The following is a 12,969-nucleotide window of genomic DNA, read 5'->3' as shown; positions in this document are numbered from 1 at the left end:
TGTGCATTAAATATGGGCAAATTCCAGCACGTCCCATGTTTTGCACATACCTTGAATTTGGTGGTGCAGAATTATTTAAAAAACGAGAGGGGCGTGCAAGAGATGCTGTCGGTGGCCAGAAGAATTGCGGGACACTTTCGGCGTACAGGCACCACATACAGAAGACTGGAGCACCACCAAAAACGCCTGAACCTGCCCTGCCATCATCTGAAGCAAGAAGTGGTAACGAGGTGGAATTCAACCCTCTATATGCTTCAGAGGTTGGAGGAGCAGCAAAAGGCCATTCAAGCCTATACAACTGACCACGATATAGGAGGTGGAATGCACCTGTCTCAAGCGCAGTGGAGAATGATTTCAACGTTGTGCAAGGTTCTGCAACCTTTTGAACTTGCCACACGTGAAGTCAGTTCAGACACTGCCAGCCTGAGTCAGGTCATTCCCCTCAAGAAGCTGGAGACATTGAAGGAGGAGCTAACACAGAGCGATTCCGCTAGGCATGTGGGACTTGTGGATGGAGCCCTTAATTCGCTTAACAAGGATTCACGGGTGGTCAATCTGTTGAAATCAGAGCACTACATTTTGGCCACCGTGCTCGATCCTAGATTTAAAACCTACCTTGGATCTCTCTTTCCGGCAGACACAAGTCTGCTGGGGTTCAAAGAACTGCTGGTGAGAAAATTGTCAAGTCAAGCGGAACGCGACCTGTCAACATCTCCTCTTTCACATTCTCCCACAACTGGGGGTGCGAGGAAAAGGCTCAGAATTCCGAGCCCACCCGCTGGCGGTGATGCAGGGCAGTCTGGAGCGACTGCTGATGCTGACATCTGGTCCGGACTGAAGGACCTGACAACGATTACGGACATGTCGTCTACTGTCACTGCATATGATTCTCTCCCCATTGAAAGAATGGTGGAGGATTATATGAGTGACCGCATCCAAGTAGGCACGTCAGACAGTCCGTACTTATACTGGCAGGAAAAAGAGGCAATTTGGAGGCCCTTGCACAAACTGGCTTTATTCTACCTAAGTTGCCCTCCCACAAGTGTGTACTCCGAAAGAGTGTTTAGTGCCGCCGCTCACCTTGTCAGCAATCGGCGTATGAGGTTACATCCAGAAAATGTGGAGAAGATGATGTTCATTAAAATGAATTATAATCAATTCCTCCGTGGAGACATTGACCAGCAGCAATTGCCTCCACAAAGTACACAGGGAGCTGAGATGGTGGATTCCAGTGGGGACGAATTGATAATCTGTGAGGAGGGGGATGTACACGGTGATATATCGGAGGATGATGATGTGGACATCTTGCCTCTGTAGAGCCAGTTTGTGCAAGGAGAGATTAATTGCTTTTTTGGTGGGGGTCCAAACCAACCAGTCATTTCAGTCACAGTCGTGTGGCAGACCCTGTCACTGAAATGATGGGTTGGTTAAAGTGTGCATGTCCTGTTTATACAACATAAGGGTGGGTGGGAGGGCCCCAAGGACAATTCCATCTTGCACCTCTTTTTTCTTTCATTTTTCTTTGCGTCATGTGCTGTTTGGGGAGTGTTTTTTGGAAGGGCCATCCTGCGTGATACTGCAGTGCCACTCCTAGATGGGCCAGGTGTTTGTGTCAGCCACTAGGGTCGCTTAGCTTACTCACACAGCTACCTCATTGCGCCTCTTTTTTTCTTTGCGTCATGTGCTGTTTGGGGAGTGTTTTTTGGAAGGGCCATCCTGCGTGACACTGCAGTGCCAATCCTAGATGGGCCAGGTGTTTGTGTCGGCCACTTGGGTCGCTTAGCCATCCAGCGACCTCGTGCAAATTTTAGGACTAAAAATAATATTGTGAGGTGTGAGGTGTTCAGAATAGACTGAAAATGAGTGGAAATTATGGTTATTGAGGTTAATAATACTTTGGGATCAAAATGACCCCCAAATTCTATCATTTAAGCTGTTTTTTTTTTTAGGGTTTTTTGAAAAAAACACCCGAATCCAAAACACACCTGAAACCGACAAAAAAAAAAAAAAATTCGGTGAGGTTTTGCCAAAACGCGTTCGAACCCAAAACACGGCCGCGGAACCGAACCCAAAACCCGAAAAATTTCCGGTGCTCATCACTAATAATTACCATATATGGTGAATGAAAATAAATTATTAAAATCAAGGTTCGCTACCTGTGTCGTGTCTTTATATTTGGAACTATTGCCAAACTTATGATATAACTATTAGTATACAATTAATAAATATTATAAAGTATTCGGCATCCTAATATTGGGCTAATTATAATTAATAAGCCAATAATTGATATAATGAATTGTACGAATACAGTACAGCCTGCTTAGGATACATTAAATTTGGATTAATAAAGACACGACAGGTAGCGAACCTTGATTTTAATAATTTATTTTCATTCACCATATATGGTAATTATATCACATAAGTTAATTGCACTTTTATTTCGTGGTTAGACAATTTTAACAAATCTATTAAAAGTTATTTTAATTTTCATCTGTGCGCCAGCAAAGAGACATTCTTTCCTCTTCTTTTTCTTCGTATAACTCAACTTGTCTCTGGTAGCATCCCCGAACGTCCAGTAATTAGTACCCAAACTGACGGACATTTATCGGGGTTCTCTCTCTTTTTTCTTCAAACAACAATTATTTAGAATTAGTAGCTGGTGCAGAACATATCCCCTTCTCCTATTTCCCTACATATCTCAAATCCCTGGATGCCCAGAGACTCTTTTTACATGAAATTCAGATAAAACTGCTTTCCTGTACTCTTTAGGGACAAAGAGGAGTCTTGAGGGAGTCCCCATGGGTGCAAGAGACTGTTTGGCTTGAATCTGGGAGACTAAATCTTGAGCAAGACCAGCATGGATATTGGAAACCGGAATAATTGGTTCAGAAGAGCAGGATGAATTTTGAATTGGAAGGAAGCTTCGTGACAAGGCATCTGCTTTAAGATTCTTCGATCCTGGCCGATAGGAGATCACATAGTTGAATCCAGTGAAGAATAATGCCCATCGTGCCTGTCTTGGATTCAGTCTCTTGGCTGACTCAATATAGGATAAGTTTTTATGGTCAGTGAGGATTGTAATCACGTGTCTCGCCCCTTCCAACCAATGCCTCCATTCTTCTAGAGCCCACTTGATAGCAAGCAGTTCACGATTTCCAACATCATAGTTGGCTTCGGCAGGAGAGAACTTTCTGGACAGAAAAGAGCACGGGTGAAGTTTAGAATCCACTGGATCTTTCTGTGATAGGACTGCTCCCACTCCCACTTCAGAAGCATCCACTTCCATAACAAAAGGCAGGTCAGGATTTGGATGACTAAGAACAGGTGCAGATATAAAGGCTTTTTTTAACTTGAGAAAAGCTTGTAGAGCTGAAGGTGACCAATGTGATGGATCCGCACCTTTCTTGGTCAAAGCAACAATAGGTGCAACAATGTCTGAAAATGAACGAATAAATCGCCTGTAATAATTAGCGAACCCAAGAAAGCGTTGTATAGCTTTGAGGTTAGTAGGTTGTGCCCAATCTTGAATTGCTTGAAGCTTACTGGGATCCATGGAGAACCCCTTGGGAGAGATGACGTATCCTAAGAAAGCGACTTCCTTCACTTCGAATTCACATTTTTCTAACTTGGCGTATAGATGGTGCTCCCGGAGCTTTTGCAACACCATCTGGACATGGACTCGATGCTGCTCAAGTGACCGTGAATATATCAGGATATCGTCCAAGTAGACCACAACAAATTTTCCCAGGAATTTTTGGAGCACATCATTGATAAAATCTTGGAAGACGGCAGGAGCATTTGACAATCCAAATGGCATAACAAGGTATTCATAATGCCCAGAATGAGTGTTGAAGGCCGTCTTCCACTCATCACCGGCCTTAATTCATATGAGGTTATATGCCCCCCGAAGATCAATTTTAGAGAAGATTTCCGCCATCCGGAGTTGATCAAACAACACGGAAATCAAAGGCAAAGGATAAGAATTCTTAACCGTGATTTTGTTGAGTCCTCTATAATCAATGCACGGACGTAAGGAGCCGTCCTTTTTTGCCACAAAAAAAGAATCCTGCTCCTACTGGTGATTTTGAGGGACGAATAAACCCTTTGCTTAGGTTCTCCTGAATATAGTCTTCCATGGCTTTAGTTTCTGGCAAAGAAAGAGCATATAATCTACCCTTAGGTAATTTATCTTCGGATACCAGACTGATGGCACAGTCGTAAGGTCGATGGGGGGGGGGGGGGGGGAAAGAGTATCCGCCTCTTTCTTGGAGAAGACATCCGCAAATGATATGGAGTCGGTAGCCCCTCTGGTATAACTTGAGCATCGCACTGGCAAGGACAGACATCTTCCTGTACATTCTGTTCCCCACTGTAAGAGTTCTCCTGTCTTCCAGCAGATGGATGGATTATGGGATTTCAACCATGGAAGCCCTAGGACTATGGAAGCCATGGGGCAATTGACAAGGAGGAAAATTATCTTCTCCGAATGCAGAAGACCAGTAGTTAAATGAATAGGAGGAGTTTGCTGAGACACTTGCCTACTGAGGAGGGGGTTACCGTCAAGGCCACAAATAGTCACAGAAGGCTTCATCTTTAGTATAGGAATGTTCCAGGACCGGGCGAAAGATATCCATAAAGTTGGCAGCTGCACCACAATCAACAAAAGCCTTGACTGCAACTTGCTGAGTAGGTAGACTAATTTGAACTGGAAGCAAGACTGAATTTTCTGGAGAGATTCCAGCCAGACCCAGGAGTAACACCCCTTTTACCCCTGGGTCTTGTCTTTTCCCGACTTCAGGGTGCAAACATTAGCAAAATGACCCTTGGCTCCACAATATAAGCATAGGCCCATCGATCGTCTACGAGATTTTTCCTGAGCAGAAAGACCAAAGGACTCAATCTGCATGGGTTCACTGGAATCTTCGGCTTCTTCCAAGGCTACTGTTGAGGGAGATGGTGACCCTCCACCTTTCTCCATCCTCAGTTCCCTGATCAGACGATTTACTCGAATTGCTAACTGCATGAGCTTGTCCAAGGTTTCAGGAGTAGGATACTGGACAAGGTAGTCTTTAATTTGCTCAGTGAGGCCTAAGCGGAACGGACTTCGGAGGGCTGGGTCATTCCAACCACTATCACCTGCGAAACTCAGTGCAGTATACCTCGGCCGTGTTTTTCCCTTGTCTCAGGGCTCGTAAGTGAGCCTCTGCAGAAGCTGCTCGGTCCGGGTCATCATAAAGAATTCCTAGAGCGCTAAAAAAGGCATCCACTGTGTGCAAGGCGGGATTCTCCATTTTTAATCCGAACGCCCAGGACTGGGGTTCCCCCTGCAGGAGGGAGATGATGATACCTACTCGCTGAGCCTCAGAACCAGACGATAATGGCCGGAGTCTGAAATATAGCTTGCAGCTATCACGGAAATTCTGGAACTGTTTCCGGTCACCTGTAAACCGATCTGGAAGATGCAGCTTTGGTTCAGGCCCAGGAGCTCTGGTTACAACCAATGACCTGCTAGTTTCTTCCTGGGTGGAAACTCGAAGCTTTAGATCTTGCAGTTGCTGCGTCAAATTTTGTATTTGACCAGCCAAGATTTGAGCCGGATTTTGCGGTGACGGGTCCATGCCCAGGAAGTGGTGGGCCAGTTATAATGTCAGGAACTGGTGCAGAATCCGGAATTCGGGATCAGGTACCAAGTGGTTGACGTTACCCAGAACAGAGGCGCGGAGTCTAACACGCTGGAAGGTTTTCACCAGGGAACCCCGCAAGGGGATATGGGCTTCGCGGCTTCCGACGTGCAGGTCGCGGCCCCCTGTCTGGGTCACTTGATACCTGAACTGGACTGGAGTTATGGTAGAAGTGTTGTATATGACCAACCGCAGGGATACACAGGAACAAACAGGAACTGGAGAAGGTGGCAGGGTGCACACGGCCAGATGGTACGCTGGGGCCGTGGAGATGGAACAGCAGCAGGCACTCCAGGGGTGACACAGGAGGTAGCGGCAGTCGGCGGACTAAAGTTGTCAGCAAGATGTTGAAGCTGGAATTCAATACTGGAACAAGGCAATACCCACTGGACAGATGAACTGAGACCAGAGAGGAAGCAGAACACCACATGGAGTAGTTTCCAGGTAACGAGCTGTAATTACAGAATCCAGACACCTCTGAAGTCAGTTGCTGAGTACAGGAGCAAAGGCACTGGCAGACAACTATGCAGGAGCTAACTGTGACCTGTAGTTCCACAAACTGAAGCAAAGGTAATTTATAACAAAAACAAAACATGAGTGCTCAGGATTGTAACAGTGATATACTGTTTAATGTTAGTGGTCATGTGTATATGTTTAACTGTTTTATTTAATTATTTTGCTAATGACGGAGATGTATCCTTTGATATAATTTAGATTGCATTAATTTATTTTATGTATTATAATTTATTATTTATGATGTAAAATACTATTTTTTCATTTATTGTATTAAACTGTAAATATTGTAAAAATGTTGATGCAAGGTTAATAACTGGGAGCATTCCCTCTCAGCTCTGGGCCCCATAGCAGCCGCACTCCCCGCACCTATGGTAGCTACGCCCGTGTCTTTCACTCCTCTCACATGATCTGATGCATGCCAGTTTATTGTACTTTTATCTGGCTGCTACTTATAAATAAATGAAACTTGCCTTCACCACTATATAAGCCCAAATGGGAAAATACCACTTGTTTGGAAATACGACCCAGTGCTGACAAAGTGTTTTAGGATTTTATTTTCTCATTACATCTATTACTATACTGCGGATTTGTTTCTTGAGCAACATATGTGTCCACTATACTCGTGGTTGATTTTCAATCATCGCTGGCCTCTGTAAAGTATTTTACAATATTCCCATCAGTGGATTTGGGAATTTTGTGAGTTCTGATCTCTGTTTACAGTACGAAGTATAAAATATAAGATATAAGATTTTGAGCTAAATGAGTACTGATGAATACCTAATGGGGAAGAGTAAGCAAAAAGGGATGGGGGGTGGAAAGGGAGGAGAAAGAGGTGGGTTGGGAAGCATGCCCCTTATCGCTGATTCATTTGAAGGTTTAAATACACATGGTTCATTAATATTTGCCAGCTTTTGGGCCAATAGTAAGTTCATACTTGCCCACTCTCCCGGAAAGGCCGGGAGGCTCCTGAAATTAGGGTGACACTCCCGCCCCCACGGGGAGGGGGGCAAGTCTCCCGCATCCCGCTCGCCGCACTCCTCCCGCTGCACCCCACCACTTTCAGCCTGTTAAATAGAAAAAGGGGCAGGACGATGACGTGATCGCGCTAGTTTGTGTCATCGTAGCCCTGCCCCCCACTCTGCAATACCAATAATATGGGCATTACAGAGCAGGGGTATGGCTACGATGATGCAAACACATCACCACGCCCCCGTATCGCCTCCTCCACGCCCCCTCTTGTGTGACCTGCCTGCTCCCTCCTGGAGGGAGCAGCCATAAAGTAGGTAAGTCTGAGTAAGTTTGTCTAATCACACCACAGTGTGGACAGTACATATTGGTGGTCATTCCGAGTTGTTCACTCGTTGCCGTTTTTTGCAACGGAGCGATTTGGTGGAAAATGCGCATGCGCATGGTACGCAGCGCGCATGCGTACAGTAATTTAACACATAACTTTGGAGATTTGCACAAGCTCGAGCAACGTTTTTCATCGCTCGAGTGATCGTAGTGTGATTGACAGGAAGTGGGTGTTTCTGGGCGGAAACTGGCCGTTTTCAGGGAGTGTGCTAAAAATCGCAGGCGTTCCAGGTAAAAATGCAGGAGTGGCTGGAGAAACGGGGGAGTGGCTGGCCGAACGCAGGGCGTGTTTGTGACATCAAACCAGGAACTAAACGGACTGAGGTGATTGCAATCTAGGAGTAGGTCTGGAGCTACTCAGAAACTGCAAGGAATTATTTAATTGCAGTTCTGCTAATCTTTCGTTCGCTATTCTGCTAAGCTAAGATACACTCCCAGAGGGTGGCGGCCTAGCGTGTGCAATGCTGCTAAAAGCAACTCGGAATGACCACCATTAACTGAGCCTAATCATTTTCAGGTTTCATAAGCAGTATTTGCTTCAGTGTGTTTGTGTATTATATTCTGTGTTACACAATAGAAGAGGCATACTGTATGTACTAAGCCTTCCAGAGTGATAAAATGGAGAGAGATAAACTACCAACTGAAAGCCCCTGTCATTTTTAAAACACAGGGGAGCAGAGGTACTAAGCTCATACTTGTCTACCTTGCTGCCCCCTCCTCCGGAAGGAGGAAGCGTTGTGGGCGCATGGGGGAGTGGCTGGCGGCATGATGGGCCAACCGAGGGGCGTGATGACGGGGAAGTGGACAGTCTGGGGGGCGTGACATCACGATCGCGTCATTGTGGCTCCGCCCCCACTATACAGTGCCGATAAACTAGGCACTGTATAGTGGTGGGCGGAGCTATGATGACGTGATTCGACGCGAATCACATCATCGGATCCCCTCGGCCGCCCACTTGTTCTCTGCTGTGGGTGGCCGAGGGGCCGGGGGGGGGGAGAGTGGAGGGCCTGACAAGGAAAACAGGAGGCTTGCCCACCCTTCTGGGGGGTCAGGAGGGCCATCCAATTTTTGGGAGCCTCCTGGCCATTCCGGGATGGTAGGCAAGTCTGACTAAGCTTTGGAGAGTGATAAAGTGGAGAGAGATAAAGTACCAGCCAATCAGCTCCTAACTGCCATGTTACAGGCGGTGTTAGAAAAATTACAGTTAGGAACTGATTAGTTGGTAATTTATCACGCTCCAAAGCTTAGTACATCTGTACCAGGGGTAGATGTATTACACATATCATGCTGATATAACGCTACCTGCTTCACCTCTTTCCCAAGGCAATGCAGTAAGCAACACTGACGAGATGTATGAACATCTCATGTGCCGATGTGGGAGAGTGGAAACTTCCCCCTCCGGCGATCCCCACCAGAGCTCACAGCGCATCAGCCTTGTGCTGAAGTGCTATGTTTCACTGCCCGGCCGGATCACTAGGCATGCGCAAGTTCTCACTACCATCATGAGATCTCCTGTGCACAGCCCAGAGGCAGCAGCCGCTATTCAGTTCACTCAGATGGCGCTGTAGCACAATGTACATAAAGCATACCTCCCAACTGTCCCGATTTTCGTGGGACAGTACGGTTTTTTGGGGACTGTCCCACCCGCGGGCCGCAGTGTCCCGTGGTGGTGGTGGTGGGGGGGGGGCAGTTGGGAGGCTCATGCACTCGCTGCCCTGCTTAGCAGAGCAGCGGTGAATAGACGCTGTGCGCATAGCGTCTATTCACTGGAGTCAGAAGGAGAGGGGGCATGCCAGCGGCTCACAGAGTGCTGGGCATGCCCCCTCAGTGACGATCGCGGGTCCTCCTGTGAAGCCACGCCCCTTTTCTTAGGTCACGCCCTTTTTTGGGAGTGCGTGCGGCTTCGCCGCACGTGTCCCCCTCTTTCTGCAAATGAAAAGTTGGGAGGTAAGCATAAAGTGAAGGCCTTAGTAGCAGAGGCGGAACTCCGGGAGGCAGCGGAGTCGGCTGCTGCCGGACTCCTGCCCTGAAGAGGGCACCTCACCTCCATGCGAGTTCTTTTGTGCAGCCCGCAATGAGTCAAACGGACTCATTCCTGTAAGCCACGGGCTGTAAAGAGGCCACTCCAGCGCTAACCCCGGGAGACTACGCTGGTGCGCGCCTGCTGTGGGAGTTAGGAGAGGAGCTGCTACCCCGCTGCTGTGGGGAAGGGGGGGGGGGGGGGGGACGGATGGACACACGTGCGAGGCGGTGTTCAAGAACTGGTACCACGCTTGCCTTGGATTCCACTCTTTAATTGCGCTCTGCCTCCGGTAATTGGGGAGGAGAGAAGAGCCTTCTTTCACTACATAAGGTATCCATCCATGCTCCCTTTTTCCCTCTGTGAGTGCACTGCCAGTATACTGTATGTATGTATGTATGTATGTATGTATGTATGTATGTATGTATGTATGTATGTATACAAATTCCCAAGTGCGCTAAGGTGGAATGTATGTACACACTTCTTCCAGCATTAGTTTTGTCGGAATGTAGACTGGAGGATATTTAAATCTGGGGACCTGTAACAGACACCCCTCACCAGAATAGTCACCCAAACAAGAGGCCAACAGGCCAATTATTAAAATTATTTTAATAACGTATAATTGAACATGTGAACTGTGTAAAAATTCATAATATAAAATCATAAATAAAATACAACCAAAAGAATACACAGCCAACACGTTTGTAAGATGGATCCTAGATACTCCCTCACCTTTTGCAAGGTACGAGCTCGACAGGGAGTATCTTCACAAACTAGGTTGTGATCTTTTGACTGACAAATCCAACGCGTTTCATCTTATCGACTTCATCAGGGGTAACTTGTTTGGGAGGAAATAAAAATAATGATCTATTTAAGAAAAAACTGCTATTGAAAATTGGGAGAATTGTATATACGTAGTATAAAAACAGTACCTACCGAGTATAGGAAAAGGGCTAATTTGCTCTCGATGGATTTGTATAGATGATCATAGCCTAAAATATGGACATAAACACATTCTTAGATGTGTTCGTTTGATGAAACTAATGAAACATTATTATTAATTATTATTATTATTATTATTATAATTGTCGACTGGACATACCTCAAATAAAAGGTTATTCAAAGTTTTTCTATGTCGGGACTTAATAAGTGGAGCTCTTATATCCGGGCTCCTAAAAGATGTTCCTTCTAAGAAGTATAATCAATTAGGTGGTGATGTTTTATATGGACTACCTAATAAAGAGAAAAAAGGAATCCAATATGGACCAATTTAAGTAATTAACCGCCTATTTAATTCTATTAATTAATCATAGGACATACCATACCTTAAAGCTAATTTGGGTGTAAATCCTTATCGGACCGCCTAGAGGAATTATTGATTTTAGTCTCTTAGGAGTGCTGACAACCGAATATCGGCATTTTTGTAAACTACCTAATAGGAAACAAAAATGATGTTATTCATATAGACATACCTATTGATATAATTTAATAATTGAGGTAGTTTGATAATCCAATTTGCTATAGACATACCTAAAAAATGGTGTCCACTTTTTAAAAACAGAGACTATTTCTGATTCAAGTATTGACCCTCATACAGTAAAAACTCTGAAAAGATCAATATTAATTTTTGATATTAATTTTTAGTGGAAGGTGTGTCATTGAAAATCACTTACAAATATACATACGAGTGTACATACCCAGAGTTAAATAGCTGGTTTGACAATCTCAAAAGTATAAATGATGTGGCTTCCTCAATAGGTCTCACAGAGTAGATCTTTTTAGAAAAATGGAAACATTGTCACTATTTCCAAAAGGCATAGTTCTAACAATAAGAATAATAACAACTTCAAATAGGTCTCACAAAAAAAAAAACACAAAAAAAAAAAAAAAAAACTGTCCTTTTAGCAGATGGAGTCATTATCACTATTTACAAGAGGCACAATTCTGGTGGTAGGAATAATAGCTATATTCAATGTGTCTTGTAAAATAGAACTTTTCAAGAAATATTGTCACTATTTATAAGGGGCACAGTTCTAATAAAGTTAGTGCCAGCCTTAACCTTTATAGTGATTGATTCCAATAAACCAGCAGGAAAATTACATTCATAGTAATTAATTAGAGCCTTCAAGAAATGAAATAAACAGAGATAATAAATAATAATTGATTCCAATAAACCAGCAAGAGAATTACATTCATAGTTATTAACTGAAGCCTTCAGAAAAATGAAACAAACAGAAATGATGTGTGCACTCACCCTGGGAAACTTTAGCTGCATGTGGAAGTCACAGAATGAAGCAGTGATTGCTGCAGCTGCTATTTAAACTACTTGCCCACATACATCACTTCCTTTAATTAGAGATGGCCCTAATAGTTAAATCAACCTAAATAGAGGTAAAACTTCACTTATAGATCCATACTTTTCTTCTATGAGGATCCAAAAATAAAAATACCTGCTTCAAGTGTGTTGGGCCCAGGCCCGGCGCTACCCGCTCAGCGAAGGGATGCAGTGCAGGGAGGCGCTGGGACGGATAGGCGCTTCCCCTACTCTGCATCCCTTCCCTGCTGCGCCGTCCTGTCCCCCCTGCTGCTGCTGCTGCTGCCACTGCTGTGTCTGTCACTGTATGACAGTCACTGGCAGCAGGCACCTGCAGCATGATACGCCTCCTCCCCTCATCTCATCTGTGTGCGCCGCCGCCGAGTACGGGACAGAAGGGGGCGGAGCTACACTGGACGGTAGGGGGCGTGGCTAAACGGGCCCAAAGGGGCGGAGCTACACGGACTTGGCTGCTGTACAGAGGGAGACTGGATTAGGTAAGTGGAGGGTGAGAAAAAAAGTGTGTGTGTGTGTGTGTGTGTGTGTGTGTGTGTGTGTGTGTGTATATATGTGTGAATTGTGTGTATGGTGGGTGTGTATGTGTGTGTATATATGTGTGAAGTGTGTGTGTGTTTGTGTGGAATTGTAAGTGTCTGCTTCACAGCAAAAGTTGGATGGAGACCCAGCGAGGCTGCTTCAGCTTCCTGGGAATCCCCAAACGCCACTACTGGGGGGGCATTACGTATAAGGACGCTACTACTACAGGGGGGCATTACGTGTAACAACGCTACTACTGGGGGGGCCATTACGTGTAAGGACGCTACTACTACTGGGGCTGGGGGCATTACGTATAAGGACGATACTACTACTGGGGTGCACTACGTATAAGAACGCTGCTACTACTACGGGGGGGGCATTATGTACAAGGACGCTACTATTACCGGAAGGGCATTACGTATAAGGACGCTACTACTACTGGGGGGTATTACGTATAAGGACGCGTCTACTACTGGGGGTGCACTACGTATAAGGACGCTACTACTACTGTGGGTGCATTATATATAAGAATGCTACTACTACTCGGG

General features: G+C 45.4%; 1 protein-coding gene across 10 annotated transcripts in view; it reads right to left on the bottom strand.

The window, feature by feature from the left end:
* The window catches only part of CALHM3 (calcium homeostasis modulator 3), a 140,569-nt gene extending 128,353 nt beyond the window's left edge, over positions 1-12,216 (bottom strand). For 3 of the 10 annotated variants that reach the window (XM_063961993.1, XM_063961992.1, XM_063961994.1), the window contains exons 1-7: positions 11,825-12,215; positions 11,268-11,344; positions 11,101-11,175; positions 10,896-11,002; positions 10,673-10,803; positions 10,507-10,562; positions 10,303-10,408 (exon numbers count right to left, since the gene is read on the bottom strand). The gene's annotated coding sequence lies outside the window, so the exon portion shown is untranslated. Of the gene's footprint in view, positions 1-10,302; positions 10,409-10,506; positions 10,563-10,672; positions 10,804-10,895; positions 11,003-11,100; positions 11,176-11,267; positions 11,345-11,824 lie in introns of all 10 variants that reach the window. The other 7 variants (XM_063962000.1, XM_063961998.1, XM_063962002.1 and 4 more) reach the window with 5 other exon arrangements.
* Positions 12,217-12,969: the final 753 nt, after the last annotated feature.

This window comes from Pseudophryne corroboree, chromosome 3 (assembly GCF_028390025.1).
Source record: "Pseudophryne corroboree isolate aPseCor3 chromosome 3, aPseCor3.hap2, whole genome shotgun sequence".
Classification (NCBI taxonomy): Eukaryota; Metazoa; Chordata; class Amphibia; order Anura; family Myobatrachidae; genus Pseudophryne; species Pseudophryne corroboree.
The sequence above is the reverse complement of the archived record's forward strand: the minus strand, read 5'-3'. Positions and strand labels throughout refer to the sequence as shown.